The following is a 21,010-nucleotide window of genomic DNA, read 5'->3' as shown; positions in this document are numbered from 1 at the left end:
CGGCTGGGGGGATGTGCCTCCTTCACTCAAACTCTCTCCCTTACCCCAAGCTCCCTTCTGCACCCAATCTCCATCCCAGACCCCACACCTCCTCCATTGATATCATGGAAGAGTGTGGCCCTCAACCACTTTCCAAATTCTTGGAGTGGCCTCCCATCAAAAATTATTGCCCATCCCTGGCTTAGAGGGAACACTGGTCACATTATGTTGATTGTTGTGAATATATTCAAATTTTCCTTAGTGGCTAAATGCAAAAGTCTGGTGTGAATGAAGGTACACACCAGAAAATCCACAGCCAAAATTGAACGTGGGCAGAAATTATCTGTCTCCTTTCCAGTCCTTCTAAAATAATTGAGAGTCAAGAATTCTGGGTCTGTTGTTGGCTCTGTCCTAGACTTATTGTTTGAACTTCGTCCGGTTCTGTTGTCTCCTCTTACCTCAATTCCCCTATCTTTCCAGTGATGAGATATAGAATAGTACAAACTCTCACGGATGTAAGACTTAATTCATGTTTTGTAAAATGCTTTGGACCCATGGGATTAAAAGTCATATAGAAGAGAAAGGGGTCATCATGAGGCAGCCTAAGGGGTCATTTATGATGGATCCCTAAGCTAATTACTGCAGCTATTTTTTTTTTAAATAGAGGGAATGTGATTCCTAGTTTTAGTAACTTCATGAAGTTGGTAACCAGCATGGTAGCACAAATGGCAGAGAGCACTTTAGAAGATCTGTTAAATTAATTATTTAACTAATCTGTCTGTGTATTTTAGAAATGTGCATTTGTCTGTGAGTCTGTTCAAGAGCTCCCCCTAAATAATAAGAGCTAGGACCACCAAATTTGATATGCAGTTTCTTACTTTCAGTTAAAGCAAGGTCAGGATTTGGCTATGCCAGGACAACGGGATGTGCCTGGAATTTGATTGTTTCTCATACAGTGGAAAAGGGGGGGTCAGGTAGGAGGAGATTTCTATTGTGGAATGGCCACAGTTGGGCTGCAAGTGCCCCAGTGAGAAGCCAGTGGCTGGTAGCACTCAACACCCCAGCCCTGGGAAGCACCAGTGGGAGGCCTGCATGGTTGCCCTCCATCCCTCCTTGGCTCGGCCCAGGGAGCACTGGTTAAGTCTCCTAGTACAGGCAGTCCCTGACTTACGCGGATCCGACTTATGTAGAATCCGCATTTACGAACGGGGCTTTTCTTGCCCCAGAGGACACGGACTGCGGGACCTCGTGGTCCCGCCGCCCGTGTACTCCGGGGCGAGAAAAGCTGCTTCGTGTCTTCCTGGTCTACAGACCAGGAAGACGCGGAGCAAAGCCGCGGAGGGGCTCGGGTGCGCCTGGGCTGTCCCGCTGCTGGCTTCCCCCGAGGCTTTGCAATTCTGCCTCGGGCTTCCTGTAGTCAGCCACTGCTCAGTTTCAGCAGCGGCTGAATCTGGAAGCCAGTTCCGACTTACATACAAATTCAATTTAAGAACAAACCTACAGTCCCTATCTTGTACGTAACCCGGGGACTGCCTGTAAAAAAAATTTGAAGAATTTGGAGTGCTGGATTTACTGACACTGGTTAATGCTAAGGGAAGGATTGTAATGTGTTACTCATGAATCATTCACGATAATAAGGATTCATTAGGGTTGCCAGATGGTTTCAACAAAAATTCCGGACACACTTGACATTACATCACAATCTACATTACATCTTATTTAGACAATACCAGACATTTATATTTTCTCAATTTGTTTCCTGTACAGAAAGCTCAAATACTGGACTGTCCAGTTCAAAACCAGACACCTGGCAACCCTAGGATTTATCCTTTTCAATTCCATGTTTTAGACTCCTAGAACTATACAAACACACGGGAGAGGGGGTTTCCATTGAGTTCTCTCATGTCACCAGATGAATCAGTTTCAGAGTAAATTGGAATAAAGCAAGACATTCTCACCTCATATGATGGAATATTCTGTTAAATTGCTTTATACGGTAGTGATACTAGAATAAGTTACATGAGGAAAGCGAAATGTTGAGTGATTGTGGGATAGAGCCCCAAGTCTGAACCCAACTACATTCTTTATGCCACATTTTCAGCCTGTATAAATTGACTTCTGTGGAAATGTATGGATTTGCACCAGCTCAGGATCTGACCTTTCTTTGTATTTCAGTGCATGGATTAAATAAACTGACAGGAAATGTACAAAGGTTCCTTGTAATATTTTAGGGGAGAAAGGGATGGAAAAGGTTAGCTCCCTTCCTCTATGTCTTCTGTTACAGTCTGCACTGGGCATTTTAATTGTGTCACTACTTTGCATTCTTTGACCTCTTTGAAGTTTTTGTGCTGACATGAGCTTGAAGCTTGCAGCCAGAATAAAGCAAGACAATTATTGTGTATTTAATGTGGGACTTCTTGTGCATTCAAACAACAACAGAAAACAAACCAGCAGAGGCAGATGGCTATCTCAGAAAGTATTCTCCTGGTTCTTTACAGTTTTCACTGTTTTTTGTCTAGTTCCATGATGACTTAATCTTTAGATTTTTATATTTCAGGAATAAGTCAGAGAGAGGTGATGGTTAGAGCATAGAACGAGGTCAGCTGTTTTTGTTTTTGTTTTTTTGGTTTTTTGCTTCAAGATATTCTCAGATTTTGGAATCTCTGATAATTTTTTATTAGGATTTCATTTTCTTTAAAATGGTGACTATCCAAAACTATTCCATGCATTACAGGCTGCCTGGAAGCCTTATGCGGAGAGTGCCTGAAGTAAAAAGCAAACAGTTCACAGACTAATTCACGGACTTGAAAAATGTGTGGTTACAGGTAGTTTGGACATGGGTGGTGGTTTTTTTTAACATATAGAATAAAAGCTTTTGTTCTGCTCTGGGCCACATCCTGCAAGATGCTGAATACACAGAACACAAATGAAAGTCGACAAGAACACTGTTCTGGGTTTGACCTTATAAGCTCCAGTGGCTAACTTTTTCAAAGTATTAAACTCAGTTCAAAAGGTTTTCCATGGTGCCATGGCTGGCACTTGGCTTATGTTTTTCCAGTGAAGGTTTGTCCTTGTGTACTTGATGCCTTCTGTATTTCAAGCCAACACCATCTCAGAGAAGAAACCTCTGCACTATCAGTAATTTCATATGTTAATGGAAGTTATGCATTGTGTAGTGAGGGCATCTTTAAGCTATGGGGACAGAGAGCTTTGTCCACAGCACTTGAAAAATGTCTTGAGCGATAATCCTGCAGACTGACCTTTTCTTCCACAGAAGAGGTGCAGGCAATGGTCTTTCCCCTGTGCTGTCCCATTTTGTGCTTCATCCCTAACCTGTGACTGAGAGGATATCGGCTAGTACCGTGACACTTCTGATCCTTCGAAGAAGGACGCTAGCTAATGCCACCACTAACTGCAGTCATGGTTTTTCTGCTATTGCCCCCAGTTCTACAGGAATGGAGAAGGGAGAGAACTAGACTAAGAAAATTTATGTTATACAGGGCATACTTTCAGTGGTTTAGATTTTTGGTGATTTTTGTCTTTGGATAAAATTTTCACAAGTGATTTAGATGCTTCAGCAGCCCTTTCAAAAGCGATATAGGCTTTGGCTCCACAAATGCCTCATTGAAAGTCCATGAGGACTCAAGCTCTTAAGTACCTCAGTACATTTACTTCAGACTGAATGTGATCACTTATTCTGGAATTCTCAGTAGCCAGTGCCACTCAGTCTCCCCTGCAGTGTATTGCCAGAGTAGCTATTTCAAATACTGTACAGTTCCTCTTGGAAAATGTCCATACTCTTACATTTACTATTACATCTTCCAGCTGTTAGCTGTTTATAAGTACAAACAAAAATAATTAAACTCTAGAAAAGCATAATTCATAATACGAGCCAAAGAAAAGTTCTTCTAAATGTCACTCGACAATTAAAAATCTGTATGATGTAACAGTGATGTTGACTTATTTATACATGGTGGGGAAAACTCTTTATATTCCAGCTTCTAAGAAAAGGGGAGGACTGCAAGGGGTCCAGATGTTTGTCTTCCTACAAGCATTAGCATCAACTGCATAACTATCTTCTTCTACACAACCTTTACCTCCTCTCCCTCCCCGCCCCTGGTGTCATCTTAGGCACCATTCTGTCAAATAGGGCAGGTACTACCAGATAATTCCTGCCATTGCATCAGTAAGGAACCATTTAGATTTATTTGTATAACTGACCATTTGTTAACATTTGAAGCATCACACAGAGTTGGGCCATTATCATAAAACCAAACTGTGTGGAACCGTGTTATGTCCCATTGAAGTATGATCCCGCAGTCTAGTAATAGCAAGCTTGATTGTTGGTTGGCATGACTTAAAGCCTTTAAGTAATGAAATGCTGTGTTTAAATGTGTAACACAGCAATGATTGTTTACAAAACATAAATGGCGGTATTGGTAGAACCACCCTGGCTTAGATAGAGCTGTAGCTCATTAAGGACGGAACACAGAAGCTCAGGAATGGATGGATGGATTAGGAGAGCATCCATGTATGTGCAGAGTCCTTTGGACCCACAGTTTTATCCAGAGACACTTCAAGTGCTGTGACCTACTATGGAAATTCTGGAACAGGAGGCAGCATGGTAGGGCAGGGAACCAGGAATGCCTTTCACTGTGTAGGATGAGAGTAGAGAGGCGCTTTGATTTGTGATGGGGTGGAAGATTCCTTTGGATGGATTGGATGTTGACCGCATTGCATTTCTGTATAGCATTGGTGCAGCAAAGGGGGATTGGCATGATCTTACTGAAATACATGGGCCTCTGCGTGATTCTTAACTCACTTTTGGTTTTCTATAGGCTCTTCCTACGGTTAGGTGCCCTCTATGTTGTTCTTTACCTTGTTGCACACTGTTTATAGTGTTGTTAGTGTCTCCCCAGAATTGATTGTCTATTTACATATTTATCCAAAGTAACTGAAGAGAGATTTCCCCTGGCTCGGTCTTGTGAGACTTTCTGATAGCAGGCCAAATGTATTTCAATGTCTGGGCAAAATGTTAGCAAGGTAAAGGTACTAAAGTAGCTTAAACCCCACATTTATTTCTTCTGTATGGATGGATTTAATTTCGATTGTTTATGTATTGAATTTTTCTTCTCTTTGGCTGCTTATACAGCAACTGCTTGGATAGTGATTTTTGTTTTGTTCTATTCATTTTGTTCCCTACTTGCACTGAGTTTTTTGTTTAGTCTGAAGATTTTAACATCTCCATAGAGCTGGACTGCATTTTACTGTGAACTTAACTTGAATCATCATTGTTTCAAATTGCTGCACCAAATACTTACTGACTTCCATGGATAGTCCCATTTAGATGATTGGCTGATTGAGAGCAAGTGAGAAAACTGATCTTAACTAGTAGTGAATTTAAAGCTAAGCATCTTGGTTGTTTCTGTTAATCCTTCCCCTTCAAAATACTATATACTGTAATATGCTGTATTTTCAAGATATCCAGAAAGTCTGTAGCAATGTGGTCAGAAATGTTGTTGCTGGTAAGTATTGTGTCAGCTACAAATGACTAAGGGTGGAGCTGGTAAAACCATAAATAATCAGTTAAATCATTTTCTCTGATCCCAGTAAAAGCAGCCTCAGCGTCTGAATCAAAGTCTCTTCTCACCACGAGCCTGATCCAAAGCCTGCTGAAGCCAACGGAAGTTTTTTCATTGACTTCTCTGGGCTTTGGATCAGGCCCCACAGCAGGAAGTAGTTCTTTGTTGTCGTCATGCTTCTGGGCTCCATCTCTTGATTCAGCTGTAGTCAGAAAAGATTTTTAAACTGGTAGGGTTCCATATTTATTTTTCACTTAATTGTTTAGATGTTGATTAAATTCTTAATTATATCCGTAAAGTCAGTGGGGATAGGCAAAGGTATAATTCAGAGCAGATTTGGGTGCACTTCTCAAACTGTCCAGCCCACAAGCTTAGGGTTGCCAGATGGTTGAAACAAAAATACTGAACACCTCCTCTCCCTCCCCCCAAAAAAACCACAGGGAAAAAATTATGTTGAAGGGGGGAAAATGGGGGGGGGGAGACCAAAGTTGTTGGGGGAGGGGGAGAAAGGACTCCAAGGACTTAAGACAAATAAATAAATAAATAAATAAAACAGCATGTTCCCTTTAAGAGTGAGTGCAGGGATAGGAACAGAGGAGCGGTTGATCACTAAGACCCAGGAGAAGCATTGCTTCCCCTAGGTCTTTTGGCTGGCAGCCATTCTGTGCCGGCAGCCTTGGGGAACCAGGTAAGCATGGGGGCTGGGGCTCGGGGGGGGGGGGGGGGCGGGCAGAGGCCGGGTGCTGAGTGTTTGTGGGGTTGCCAGATGCCTGGCATTTTCGCCTCCTGGATGGGGAAAAATTCAGAGAATAGCGGACATCTCAAGTGTCCGGTATTCTCTGAATTTTTTTTTACCGGACTGTCTGGGTGAATACCGGACTGTCTTGGTGAATACCGGACACCTGGCAACCCTATAGAAGCTCAAAGCTGGTTCTGAAAATTAGCCTGATGTCTGTCTCTCACTACTCTTCAGTGCAGCTCATCCAGAGTGATGGTGAAAATTCTTCACTGTTTAAACGACAATTACGCAACAAAGTAGGGTACCATCCATCTGGCTTTGCAAGGCTATCGGCAGTGAAAACGAATGTAAATAAATCCGTGGCGAAGAGACACAGTATATCTGACTGTTCAGTGAATAAGAAGGGCTGTTTTTACATAGTCATTCTTCTGATCATAACCCATGCTCTAACCAGTTCAGTTGCCACATTTCCTGCTTTACTTTGTAAGGAAGGAGAGAAGGAAGGAGGAAGGAAGTTTGGATTGATTGACATTCAGTAATTCTTCACCATTCTCTCATTGTATTCTGTAAAGGGATATTTGTCCGTTCAAAAATCCTAGAATTTCCTGTTCCAGAATCACAAAAACTTTTCAGTTTAGCTAAGAGAATCTGCCTTAGCGATTAGCAGGGCAGGGTTTTTGGTACGAAGTTCAGCAGGTCTGATTCAATGCAGAAGAATGCAGTACTGGTCATTATAATATACCAGAGCCTATGTGTTTCCTCTGCTTTTCTTAACTGTTAAATGTTTATATTTCTCTCTGACTGGAAAGCTAAGATGTTATTTTGGGTGATGATGAAAAGCATTACTCAAAGCTGTTCTGCAACCCCGGCACTGTCTTCAGAGGACTCATTTTTTGTTGTCAAATAATGCACCCTATCTTATGCCACGTCCGTGGTACAGCAGCCCAGCTGCATTGCTATAGCACTTCTGCTGAAGACACTGTAAGCTGACGGAAGAGAGCTCGTACAGGCTCAATAACTTCTGCCTCTGCGACGGTACTTAAATCATTGCTTAGGGGTATAGATTATTCATATCCCGGGTGATGTAAAGTATAATGTGTAGTGTAGACCTAGGCTTCCTTACCTTGAATTTTGACAGCAAGGAGGACAGAGCAATTAATGATGCGTGAAAGCTGGGGCTCTGTCTAGAAAGTTGTTTGCTTACTAGTGCTCCGCAGCCAAAGCGTCCTTTTCTGCGTGTCGGTGAGGAATGCATTGGCCAAGTGTGTTTATACTGGAAAAATCTAATAAATATTTCTGCTCATCTGAAAACTGTGGGCCAGATTGTCTTAGGATGTTGGGGCTCTCACTGAAATCAGTGGGACTGACTCACATGCATTCATCTGATGGGAAATAGGCTCAGTATTGAAAAGTTCTGTACAAATGTATGCTTCGTAGTGTGAGAGGCATAGGTAATAGGTTAAAAATCCAGGTCCTCTATGGAATGAACTCTGTCTGTGGGTGCATTTGTAATAAATAATGTACTTAATTACAGTGACTAAGCATCTGTGTCAGAGTGTTTGTGTGGGGGGGGGGTTGGTTGTTTGTTTTTGTATCCTTTGGTATATATGGTTGTGCCAGTTTTCTTCAGCTATTTGATCTGAGGAAGTGGATCTGGCCCACGAAAGCTCATCACCTAATAAACCATCTGTAACCCGTTGCCCTGGTGGCCACCCCGAGTTCGGGTGGCCCCCGTCCTACACAGAGGCCGGGCCTCCTGGCCCTCCACCCGACCGCGGTTTCCGAATGACCGTGTGGGGATGTCGGAGCCTGTACTGGCTCGCTGGTGCCGGGAAGGGGGCTCGGGCCCTCCCTCACTCCGAGCCCCGACCCAGGGCCCTAAGACAGGGATGCTAGTCCCTAGTCAGTGGAGGGGGTTATGTTCCCCCAAACCCTCCACTCGCGGGGACCACGGCCCCGCCCTGGGTTGCTTCTTCCCGGCCTGTTGTTCGGCATGTTCCCCAGCGAGGGGACAGACTCACCCGGAGTCCCTGCCCCTGGTGGGGCGTCTGCCGCCGCGGATCACTCGTCTCCTGGGTGCTTCCCAGTGAGCCAGGGTCCTTCCTCCTGTCCCCGGTGCTTCCTCCCTTCTGCCCCTGGCCAGGCGCCTTTTGAATGGCCCGCTCCCCTACGGGCACCAGGGCCGGCATGGTCCCATGACTCCAGGCCCCGCCCCTCCCTGCGTCCTCCCCGTCGCCTCTCGTGACGTCATCGCCAGGCGCCGGGTGAACCGGCGGGCCGACGGCCGTCCCGGCCGGGGATGCTACTCCCGGGTTCCCCGTCTCAGTGCGGGGCGGCGCGGACAATGTGCCTGCCCCGTCACACCATCTTGTTAGTCTTTAAAGTGCTACATAGACCTGTTTTTTGTTTCAGCTACACCAGACTAACATGGCTAAATTTCTATCACAGTTGTTTTTGGGGGGGGTGCGCGCGCGCGCATCAGTGGCTCCTTAGCTGGTCCTTAATATTAAGGTCTTTCTATTCATGCAATACCAGGTTAAAGTCTTTCATTGAAACTACTTTAGGAAGATCATTTTAACACTAGATTTCCCAGTGAAGAGAAACTCTGAAATATACACAGGCAAAAGGTGCCAGAAACTAAGCTTGGGTCTCATTTTTGCTGCTGACATATGGAACTGTTGCTTTCATCACAGGTTATTTTGCAGGGTGATGTATGTGCTGCATGTCATTTTCTTTTTAACTAATTCCCTCAGGTGTCCCATCGCTGGGACTACAAGTGATAAAACTGTTTAATTTCCGGCGACCTTGCAGTCAGTCAGAGCCACTATCTTTTGTGTGCATACAAAAGGTCAGAGCTGCCCTAGGGGAAATGCAGCTTATAAATTAAGATTGAATTTATTAGCAGAAGGGTAATTCTTGCCACAAAGCCAAGACACAGATAATGTGTTGTTATGGAAGAAGATTCTAAACTGGCACAAGTCATTTGGCCTAGCACCATCTGCAAGGCCTGTATTCCAATTTTCTGCTGTTGCCATGGGCTGCAGACTCAGACAGGAAATCATGGTAGGATGGGAAAGGATCCAAAATACACACAAGTAGTATAAGGTTTGCAGTTAAAAGAGAGCAAGAGAATGGGCTATCTGTTCTACTGAACAAGCAGCGCAAAGTAAATCTAGCTTTTTTTTTCTCTTTATATTTTCTGTGCCAGTTTTTAAAGCTTGAATTTTTTCCACGTTAAGCAATATTTGTGTAATTTCAAGTGACTTTATATATATAGGCCTCCATCATCACAGTGTTACTCCAGTTTTGTGCTGGTATAACTCTATTGAATTAGTAGAGTTACAATCACATAAAATAGGAGTAATGATACAGGCTTTGACCCTGCAAGTCCATACAGGGTAGGAATGAAGAACACAATGTGCCTGTGCTTTGCCATGATGTGAGCCTAGGATCTGCCTGGGTGCAGCTAAGGGTGAGAAGATGACTAAGATGGGATATATCTCAAGCTCTCTGTATGTCTGTTTTCTTACTCACCGGTGTGCAGGATAACACAGGGCAGAGAATGGATGTATCTGAAGACCTTGTCTCCTCAATGTGGATCACATCATGCTTTTGCAAGTTGCTTTTAAGCTTTGCAGTCATGCAGCAACACTCCTAGTATGCAGCACTCAGCAACTGCCAGAGCAGCATGAACCCTGTGATGTTGGTTTACTTTATTGCAGAAGAAAGCTCTTCTGTATGCACAGTGCCCCCTATTCATAGAGCCTCAGCCTCCAGGGGGAGGGAGGAAGGAGTTTCCTGAAAGCACAGCAGTCACCAGTGCCAGCTCCTTGAAATGGTGTGTCCAGGTAACCAAAATTTCCCATTCATAAAGAAACACTTTTTTAAAAATCTTGCTTGAGAAGTTTCTACATACAAATGGAGTCACTGGGGAAGGGAGGGAAAAGGCATCTTGCATATGCATTGCAGATGTAGCTTTGAAAATCTCAAAAGACTTCTATACAGGCAGTCCCCGGGTTACATACAAGATAGGGACTGTAGGTTTGTTCTTAAGTTGAATCTGTATGTAAGTCGGAACTGGCGTCAGCCGCTGCTGAAACTGATCAGTTTCAACCACGGCTGAATCTGGATGCCAGTTCTGACTTACATACAGATTCAACTTAAGAAACCCAGGCGTCCCCAAGTCAGCTGCTGCTGAAACTGATCAGCGGTTGATTCCAGGAAGCCCGGGGCAGAGCAACTCTGCCTCGGGCTTCCTGTAGTCAGCCGCTGGTCAGTTTCAGCAGCGGCTGATTTGGGGATGCCTGGGGCAAAGCAGCTGGGGTGCTGCTGGGTTGCTCCAGTAGCGCGGCTCCTCAGCGCTACTGGAGCAACCCAGCAGCACCCCAGCTGCTCTGCCCCAGGCGTCCTGATTCAGCCGCTGCTGAAACTGACCAGCAGCGGCTGAATCAGGACGCCTGGGGCAGAGCAGCACTGTGGGACCAACCCGGCAGCCCCCAGCTGCTCTACCCCAGGGGTAGGCAAGAAAAGCCTGGTCTGCTGGGGGGGGGGGGGGCACTAGCTGCATCCCCCCCCCCCCCAGCAGACCAGGGGGACCGGAGCAAAGCCACCCAGGCGGCGGGAGTCCCGCTGCTTGGGCAGTTTTGCTCCAGGGCAAACGAGCAAAGCCGCCCAGGCGGCGGCTTTGTTCGGGTGTCCCTGGTCTGCTGGGGGGGTCCAGTGGCTTTGCTGGACCCCCCCCCCCCCAGCAGACCAGGGGGACAGGAGCAAAGCCGCCCAGGCGTCAGGAGTCCTGCTGCCTGGGCGGCTTTGCTCCGGGGCAAACGAGCAAAGCCGCCCAGGCGGCGGGACTCCCGCCGCCTGGGCGGCTTTGCCTGGGTGTCCCTGGTCTGCTGGGGGGGTCCAGAGGCTTTGCTGGACCCCCCAGAAGACCAGGGAGACCAGGAGAAGCTTTTCTCGCCCCGTTCATAAGTGCGGATCCGACATAGGTCGGATCCGCATAAGTCGGGGACTGCCTATACTTTGGTAAAATTTCCAGTCTGAAACTTCAATGTGGTCCCGTTAATCTCTTAAATTGCTTTTCCTAAATCCCTCAATATACTTGTTAATTATCAAAGATGATGCTGTTTAAGCCAGGATTTTCTAACTTCAATCATTCTGTTCTTGAAAGGATGTTGTCATCTTTCGTGAGGACAGTGGGATTGATCTGTCACATTGAAGGCTCACCGCCTCAGTCTTGAGCAAGTATCATATGAACCCAAACTATAAACCAAAACTCTTGATGAGACCGGGTTTCCTACTGGCTGTGTAGTGCATGCTTCACTATGTTAATACTACTTTGAGTTCAGCACCAGCTTTCAAGAGATGTATCAAGTTCTCTCATACCACGTGGATGGTTTTAGGAATTTGGGGAACTATGGTAGTATCTGGGATGAAAACTTTTAGAGCACGTTCAAGGATCTCAAAATTCCATTAGAAAGTTGTACTAAGCTGGGAGTAGAGGGTATTACTTAAGGTCAGTTGCATGTCTGAAATATTTTGCCTTCATTATGGACCACCAGAATACAAAAAAGAGATTTTCATCTGAACCATTTATTTTTCAATTGCAGCTTTGTTTCTTGTCTAGGAAAAAAGACATGTTGATAACATCAGCTAATAGATGTTGTATGTGACTAGTTAGTAATCCAAATGTAGAACTGCTTATATTTGAAATTATTTCTGATTATATGAAGTGTTTCAAGCGATTTTTGACAGAAGAAGACGGGACACTCATAAATGATTTTCTTAATTCTTAGCTGTCTGAGTGCTTTCTGATCTCAGTGAATTATTAGCTCACACTTTTTTTTTTTTTTTTTTTTTTTTTGGATACCAGAAAGAAAAGTACTTGGTCCAGATTTGCTGTCAGTATTCTGATGGCATGTTGGTAAAACTGCCTGAAGATGGAACATTGCTATCTTAAGTATAAATTCAATTATGGAAGAAAGGCTAAAATGCCATTTCCCTCACATCTTCCCTTAAATTCTCCCTACAAATCATTACTCATTTGGTACATTTAAATCACTAGCATTTAAATCACTATTTAGTTTCAGAGGCCACAAGGCATTGACATTTACTCTGTTGTGAATCTGAAGAAATTCCAGAGTCGTTTTCATTAGGGATCCTCTCAATATAAAGTAGTGCCACTGGGAGCAGAATTAGATAAGGGTCTGCAGCCAGTACAATTGCTCAGGGTACAATTTCTCTGTGTCCCAGTGCATGTGAAAGGTATGGCTACATGTCACTAGGAACCGTCATTGATGGTGATGATTCACTTTTGTTGTAATAAGCCATTTACTTTGTATTCAAACTGAAAGCTAAATAGGCTCCATTGACAGTGGCTATGAGGTAGTATCACTAAAATCCCAAGAAAAGCAACCAGTGTCTGCCTATAGCCAGAGTTATGTATGTTCTTGAGAGTTAGAGGCTAGAACCTCCTATGTGTGGGTGATTTGCTTCCAAGAGCTCAGAAGGATCTCTTAACTGCTGGCCAGACCTGAAGCACAGTCATATTCAGATAACAAATTGCATCATTTGGAAAAGTTTCCAGTACGTCTAAAGAACAGAACTGTTGGGCTGGATGCTTCCTTTAAAGATCTGCCCATGAGATAGTCATTGCTAGTTCATTGCTAGTTCACTAGACATAAAAATAAATCTCTATTCTGCTGCTTCTCCACGAAGAAAAAATGAAATTGTTAATAATAAGAGCTAATTTAGTACAGATGAAAGGGTCTGGATTGATAGCTGTGTTTGATGGTCTCTTTCCACAGTGCAAAAGCAGCTTGGTTAGTGGCAAAAATAGCCCAAAGACACAACAACTTTGCTCTCATGGGTCCCCTCAATATGCTTCATCTTTGATTGAGAGGGACTTGTAAGAATTTGAGGGTTGTTTATTCTCCAAGCCCATTACATCCTTAGTCTCTTTGGTAAGGACCACTTCTTGCTTGCCTTATGCAAGCAAATAATTGCATTGAAGTCAGTGGAGCTACTCACAGGGTTATGGCGAGGACTGTATGTTACGGTGCCAAATATTGCTAGTTGTGATGGCTGCTTTTGTGAGGGGAACTTGACCACTAGGAACTGGATTGAAACAAAGGAGTTATATCAGTTAAGCTGTCATACAGCCTAAGCTGGATTTGACCTGGAGGTAGGGGTCAAATGAGCCAGATCACATTTGCTCATTGAGCTGGTATTTTTTTCAGGTGGGTGCTTCTGTGTCCTGCAAAATCTCGGCTTTCACTTTAAAAAATCCAGATTCGTATCATAATGAAAATAGCCCTTTAAATCCGTGGTCCCCAACATGGTGCCCGCAGGCGCCATGGTGCCCGCAGGCGCCATGGTGCCCGCGGGGGCATTCCTGTGCGCCCGCCATGTGCTCGGGGCTGGCCTGGCCCTGGGCACGTGGCGCATGCACATTGCCGGAGCTGGCTCCAGGCGCATGGTGAGCGCCGGCCCTGGGGGGGCGCCGGCCCCGGGCGCTTGGAGGAGGGGGGGCACCGACCCCGGCCCCCGGCGCTTGGAGGAGGGGGGGCGCCGGCCCCGGATGAGCAGCGCTTGGGGGGGGGGGGGGCGCCGGCCCTGGCCCCCAGCGCTTGGAGGAGGGGGGGCACCGGCCCCGGGCGCAGCTCTGGGGGGGGCGCGCGGCTACGGGGGGTCCCGCCCCCGTCCCCTCCCCCTGGCGCTCGGCAGGCGAACGGCCACGCCCCCTGGCGCCTGGCAACCTCCACAGGTTGGGGACCACTGCTTTAAATGTAAACTAATGGAGCAACATCTGCTGAGTCAGTTGGCAGTCTAGCACAATCATTCTGAGAGGGGTCAGCTAATACTGTTCATATCAAGAGCAGTGACTAGGAGCCTAATGATGATAGTTTCACTGTCAGCACTAATTATTGCACTGCTGATTAAATCTCATAATTAAGATGATGATGATCATGTTATAAAGAGATGAACAGTCTGCTGAGAAGTGCATCTTATTCTGTCATCATGGGGTAGGAGTGGATTGTCACTTATATATTTCCAATCTGGGCCCTGTCTGGACATAAGTTCTGTGTGTCTGCCAGTTTTTTGAGCCAAAAAGAAATGACAACACAAAATCTCAAGGGACTGGATGGCTCAATCAGCTTGGTTACCTAAGATCCAAATAAAAATTAACATAAACATAAGAATGATAATGGGAGCTTCAGAGTATTTTTAGCTCTCTCCTGACAGAGTGGCTACTATGTGTCCCTTATAGTGGCATCGCTATAGCAGTACAGCTGCGCTGTTGTAAGAGGTGCAGTATAGACGTAGCCTTAGTAATCATGGGCCAAATTCACCCTGCTGTAAGTGTAATGAACTCTGAGTTTACAAGAATTTAGTCACCTGGCTATATCTGGAAAGGACAGGCCAAGTTCTGATCTCCACTACATAGCTGTAAATCCTGAGTAATTTAAACTCATTTCATTTGTTGTTTTCTCTATTTTTCTTGCCTTTTCCCAAAGATGAATTGGTATAAGCAGCCTTCAAAAAATATGATACACATTATACAATACTGGCTTATGTGCAGATGATACTGCTCCATTAAATGGGAATAATGGACTTTTTCTTTCTGTGGTTATCTGACAGAGGACTAGCAGGGATGTTAGAGGATTTAAGTGGGAGTGTCTTGTTTTTCTTCTGTGGCTGCAATCAAAGAGAAATATACAAGTGTACATAAAGCAGCTGCCTATTTTGCACCAAAGTCAACATGACATGTAAAAACTCATTAATCATTTAATTTTATTTTCCACTGATGAATATTGTTAGCAAGGCTTTTTGTTGACCGCTTTTCTGCATTTGTTCTACAGAGCCTTTACATTCTTTCATCTAAATATTCAGTCACTATCATCTTGTTCTTTCATGCTACTTCTTTATTTGGGGCTTGCAATTTTGTCTGTCATGAGATCTCTAAAGTCTGCTGGTATCTGGTCCATATACCTAATCTTTGGCCTCCCTTTTGATCTATCCACCGTTATTTTAGGAGCCGTCCTACCAGTATATGTCTCCAGACTCCATTGAATTTGCTCCTACCAAAATAACCTGGCCTCCTTCAATTTGTCTTCATTTGGAGTTACTTGCATTAGGCGCATTGTAACCTCGGTTTTTTTCCTATCGTGAAATGTCCAGCCATTTGGCCACCTCACTGTTTTCATCTTGTGTTGGAGAGAACACTGCTTTCCTTTCCTGTGGTTGCTCAAGTGTCAGTTCTGTATGTTAAGCTGAGCCAGATAATAGATTACAGCTTTATAAACTCTACCTTTTAGCTTTATTGGCATCTCTGTGTCACAGAGAACAGGAGTCAGCTCCCCCCCTTGGCACCAAGCAGCTTAAATGTAATGCCAAGCTTAAGTCAAGAGGGCGCAATAGTCAGCAGCCATTAAGTCTAGGTATTTAAATTCCTTCCATCTCTACTTGTGATATCCTCCTCCCTCCGCTATCATGGCTTTGGTCTTACCAGCAATCAGGGAAAGCTGACAGTATCTGCTGGCCCCTGGGCAGGGTGGGAAGGGACGGCTCCACACTCCTGGGCCGGGGCAGCCAGCCCTCAACACCACATAGAGCATGACACTCCTACCCTTGTCCTCAGAGCCTCATGTAGTACACAGCACAACACTCCAGCAGTGATTTAAAGGGCCCAGTAGTAGTGACAGTGGCTGGGAATCCCAGGCCCCTTTGAATCACCGAGCCCTGTGGTAGCTGCCCTTTAGCCCCTGCCTGCGGTCATGCTAAGTCCAAGCTGCTCATAACAGTGTTGCCACTGTTCCAAGTTGTCTTTTGGGGTCTTGCATATCACTGAATCACCTGTGAACAGCATCTCTCAAGGTGGCTCCATTTGTATGTTGTCACAAATGTAATAAGCGACAAACCGCAAACACAAAGGGGCTCAATGTTGTCCCCTAGATGTAGGCCACCATTTACTGGAATTTCTCTGCAGTAGCCCCGTTTAGTTTTGGCCATGGTAGTCACTCCATAGTGAATATCCTGGATAAGACAGACCTATCCTGCCGGCACACCTCTCTATGGCAATCTCCTCCCCAAACTAGTCTATGTAGAAGATTGTATTCCGTCTCCAGGTCCACAAAGACTATGCCCAGTTGCCATCTTTTTCTTCACCTGAACTTCTACACAAGAATGTTAATGGAAATCTGGCATCAGGTGTGCTCCTCTCCAGCAAGAATCCCTATTGATCCTTCCAAATCTCAGCAATTCCATGCAGATGCTTTTCAGTAATCTTCTCTCGTGCTTACATAACATGCAACAACAGCTCCAGTAAGTGCTAATTAGTAGAAAGCATAATACCTCCTTTGTGTTTTAAACCTGAGTACCACAAAACTTTTGTTCCATTCATCTGGCATTTCCTCTTTCTTAAGAAAGTATTGCAGGCTAAAAGAAAAAGCTAAATTAAAGCTTCAGTAAAAAGAACTAAAATAGATTCATGCTGAAAGATGTAGAAGTCCTTTCAATCATATCATGAAAAGAATGAGGTTATATAAATACTTGTCCAAGTAAAAGATTGCTGTGAAATGTTGTGCCAAGCCCTTAAAATTCTGCCATGCACATTTTTGTCCTACTCCATGCTGATTTGCATCTCCCTGCCTCATTCAGTTTGAATAAGAAAAAAAAACTTCCCACCATTGGGTTCCCCGGAGCAGCTAGTCTCTTTTCAGATTGTATGTTCCTTGGGAGCAGAGACCTTTATATTTCTTGAACATGACTACCCTCTGAGACCTACTAAGTGGAGAAGTCTGGCAGGTGGTCAGAAGAGATACAGAGCAGCCACTTGGGGTTGGAGCAAATACCAGTGGTGAGTCCTTGTAACAAGGCAGGATCTGGGTTTCCAGCAGTGGAGGCTTGAGAAGCGTTCCGAAAGGGATGAAAGATCAAGCCTGAGGAAGGCAGAAGGGGGATAAAATTTAGTACTTTTTGGCTTGGGGTTTTGTTGGGACATTGCAGGGGAAGGACCTGCAAGTTCTAGCCCTGAGAGAAGAGAACCTGGAGAGGTTGTGGGGAGGCCTGCTGAAAGATAAGGTAAGAAGAATCCAGAAAGGTGGCAGTGTGAACCTTGCCTGCCCCAGATTGGGATTTTATGTAGAGATGCATGTGTTTCCCTTCTCCCACTGGTAAGGTGGTGTGAGGCTCATGAGAAGAGGATAAGAATGACTGAGTGTCTAGAGAGAAGTGTGTACAAACCACTGGGCCCAGAACTGAAGGCAAGATGGATGGAGAAATTGGACATTTGATTTTGCTGGAACTTCTGTACACCAGGAGGGTGGGACTAAAACATGACCTAACTGGAGGTTTAGTCATGAGAAGAGGGTGAGCTACTACAGGACTGGAGTGACAAGGGGCGTTAGACAAGAAGAGTTGTTACACTAGGCCTGGCCACAAGGGGGTGCCTCAGGGGTGAGTCCTTCAGGATTTAAGGCTCAGTAGTCTTGGGCAAGAAAGTAGGGTTTTGTATGTGTTGAATAGTGATGGGATGAACTAGCTTAAATATAAAGAACACTCTTGGATCACATCAAACCTTTACTACCAACAATAGGCTTCCTACTTTGCTGAGCTCCATTTTGGGAGAGTCAACAAATCCTGAAATCTCATTTGGGGGAGGTATTGCAAGTACCAGGACAGTTTTGCTCTTTTCCTTAATTTCTCTAAGTAGGTAGAGGTAGAGTTGTGTTAGCAGGCTTTGGTGTTAGCTGGAATTTCTGAAAGAGGGCATTTGTTGCCTGGATGCTGTTTGACCACCTCCATTAAGGAACTGGTGTATACAGTATACATAAAATGAGTTACAATACTACTCATCAGAGAGATGGCCATAGTATAATTAATCTAAAATAATGTCTAATTAGATACTTAGTAATATGGATTATTGGAAACTAAAACACATTTTATATATTTTTTTAAAATCTTTAATATGTTTTAAACCTGATATTTAAAATAACAAGCATAGTTTACGGCAGAGTGTGCGGGTGTCAAGAGACCACACTTCTGTGGATGCTTTACTGAAGCTATTGAATTATATAATATAGTCCCATTGATAAGGAATTAAACTATAATCTGGAGTACTGGTCCCATTTTCAGCTCTGCCATTGATCTGCTGATTGATTTTGGGCAAGTCACTTAACTACTACATGCTTTTGTTTTTCTCTTTTATGAAATGAGACTGATGTTTTGCCTTTTGTAAAGCACTTGGAGATCTAGAGTAAAAAAGAACGACACAAGTACTTCTTATTATGTACAATTATCTTGTACCCACATGCCCTGTCTTGAACCCATTTTGTAGGAGATAGGACATCAGAACGTAATGTACAATGTTGGATATTCTGATGTCATATGAGTCAGTATACTGTTATTTGTATGTCAGTTGCGCATAGAGATCTCCCCTGGGATTTTGAGCCCCTTTTGTGCCCTGACTAAGGATGTAAAAATTTGTAACTGCTAAAAGTCCTACCAGTTACATGTGTTGCAGGCTCTGCAATATAAAGCAGAGTCCTCAGCACAGCCAGTTCCCTGGGAGTGAGACTGGGAGCCAGTTTAGAAGCTGGCTCCCAGTACACACCAGCTGCTGGCCCCGCTCCTAGGGAGGCTTTGCTGCAGGCTCTGCCGTATATCTTTATACTGCAGAGCCCATGGTGTGGGTGACAGCCAGCACACTGAATACTGCAGAGTCCACAGCGAAGCTGGCTCCCTGGGAGTAGGACTGGCTGGGGCTGCCAGTCCCACTCCGGTAAAGCCGGTGTGTAACTGTAATGGCTGATGCGTATCGGTTAATCATTTGAACAGTTACACTTTTACATTCCTAGCACTGACCATGTTTTAAAGAATTTACAGTGTAAGTAGACAAGACAAAGCACATGAGGAAAAAGAGACACAGAAAGTTACTTGCAGTTTCAGGAATAAACCCTTTTTGCTTGCATCCCAGTCTGGTGCCCTGGCCACTGCCTTTTTTTTTCTTTCTTTACATAGTAGTGTCCCAAAACTTACTTGTGCTACTCAGTCTTTAGGTTTGAAAGAAGAGTGTCCAGCCGTTGAAAGGAAGACGCTCTCTCCAATTTGATTAAGCTAAACAGTGTTATGAAAAACTCCAAAGTATCCATGCTGTCAGCGATACCACAAGAAACACAAAGGAAGAGGTGGGCCCTTTGGGTCCAGTAATTGGGCACATCTGTAGATGCTAATGAAATGAGCAGGGAATGAAATAAATGTTTGTACTAGGCCAGATTGCGGTTTTGGGCATAGTAAACAAGTGTATCAAACAGGACTTGAAATTCCACATTTCTTTTCCTGCCACACAGCATGATGCTGAGACTTCAGCTGCTTTGAAAGTCTTGTGAGAAATGAAATCCTTGCTCGATAGAGAGTTTGCAGCTTCCACAAGCAGTATTTCCCACCCATTAGCTCCTTGACATTTTGTTGACTGTACAAAAGCGTATCAGTCATACTTAATAAATACATGCTGCATCTTCTGAAATCTAAGCACAGCTGAGCGGCTGCTAAACACAACTGCATGTTTCTTCCTGCACACCCTTTTTAACTCTCTCAGCTGAATTCCCCTTTAGGAATGTGTTGTCTTACAACATGGTATTTGTGCAGCTATATTTAATACAGTGTCAGCAGTTCCATTGTACTTCTTACAGCATGCCAAGGTTTGGAAACTGCATATTAAGACAACTCCTAGCTAAGATCTGGTCTCTGTGAGTTTATTTTTACCAGTTTTAAGTAAAAGCTGCTTTGTCACACATTTTAAGATCAAGTAGCTGGGAAGTGTGGTCTGCGGGTCAGAACTCTGGATGGGGATTTGGATTCCTGGGGTCTATTTCCTTGGGTATGTCTATGCAACAGTCAAAGCTGTGATTGCACCTCTGGCAGACTACCATGGCTAAAAGTAGAACTATGGGTGTGGTGGTGCAGATTTCAGCAGTGCAGATAAGTACCTGCAATTCTGGGAGGCTCATATCAACTATGCAGTAGCTTGTGCCAGCTCTTAGCAATTCTAGAATAGAGAAAAGTGTGCAGTGTTTACCTGAGCTGTAGTCCAACTTTACTCATGGTCTCTTACTTGCCTTGATTAAGCCATATGGGGCCTGATTCTGTTCTTACTTAGTTGGATGAATCTCTGTTTTACTTCATTAGGATTCACACATTCATCAGTGCGAAGCAGAACACAGTGCTTAATTTTTCTGCATCCCAGTTTCCTCATTTGTTTAAAAAAAAATCTTTGCTGCTTTACAGGGCTGAAGGGCAATGTTCCTTCTAATTTTTTTTTCCACCCATGTATGGAATAAATTTTGTTACGAACACTGAAGCATGTGTGGATGTGCACCACCAGTAAAAACACATTCTGCTGGCTATGGGCATTGTGGGTGCTCTGGTAATTAGCTGGGCTGCATTTTTCTCTCTCCTGGGTAGCCACCCAAGTGCACATCTTACAGCAGTGGTGGGCAACCTGCAGCCTAAAGGCCACATGTCTGAGTGGGGTTTTGTGTGGCCCACAGACACTGTTGCCCTTGCACAAGGTTTCCAGATTCTGCTGGTTTCTGTCTGTGTAGTTTTTTTTTCTTACTGGTATTACTAAAGTGATACACACTTAACACAAGAGCATGTGAAGTGAGGTCCATGCTGATTGCATGCAACATTGTGAGAGCCATGTGGTCCC

The 21,010-nt window shown here is 44.5% G+C and overlaps 1 protein-coding gene across 1 annotated transcript in view; it reads left to right on the top strand.

Moving 5' to 3' along the window:
* The window catches only part of ABTB2 (ankyrin repeat and BTB domain containing 2), a 205,098-nt gene that overhangs the window by 12,478 nt on the left and 171,610 nt on the right, over window positions 1–21,010 (top strand). The window lies entirely within an intron of this gene.

The sequence above is a fragment of the Pelodiscus sinensis genome, chromosome 4 (genome assembly GCF_049634645.1).
Source record: "Pelodiscus sinensis isolate JC-2024 chromosome 4, ASM4963464v1, whole genome shotgun sequence".
NCBI lineage: Eukaryota > Metazoa > Chordata > Testudines > Trionychidae > Pelodiscus > Pelodiscus sinensis.
The sequence above is the reverse complement of the archived record's forward strand: the minus strand, read 5'-3'. Positions and strand labels throughout refer to the sequence as shown.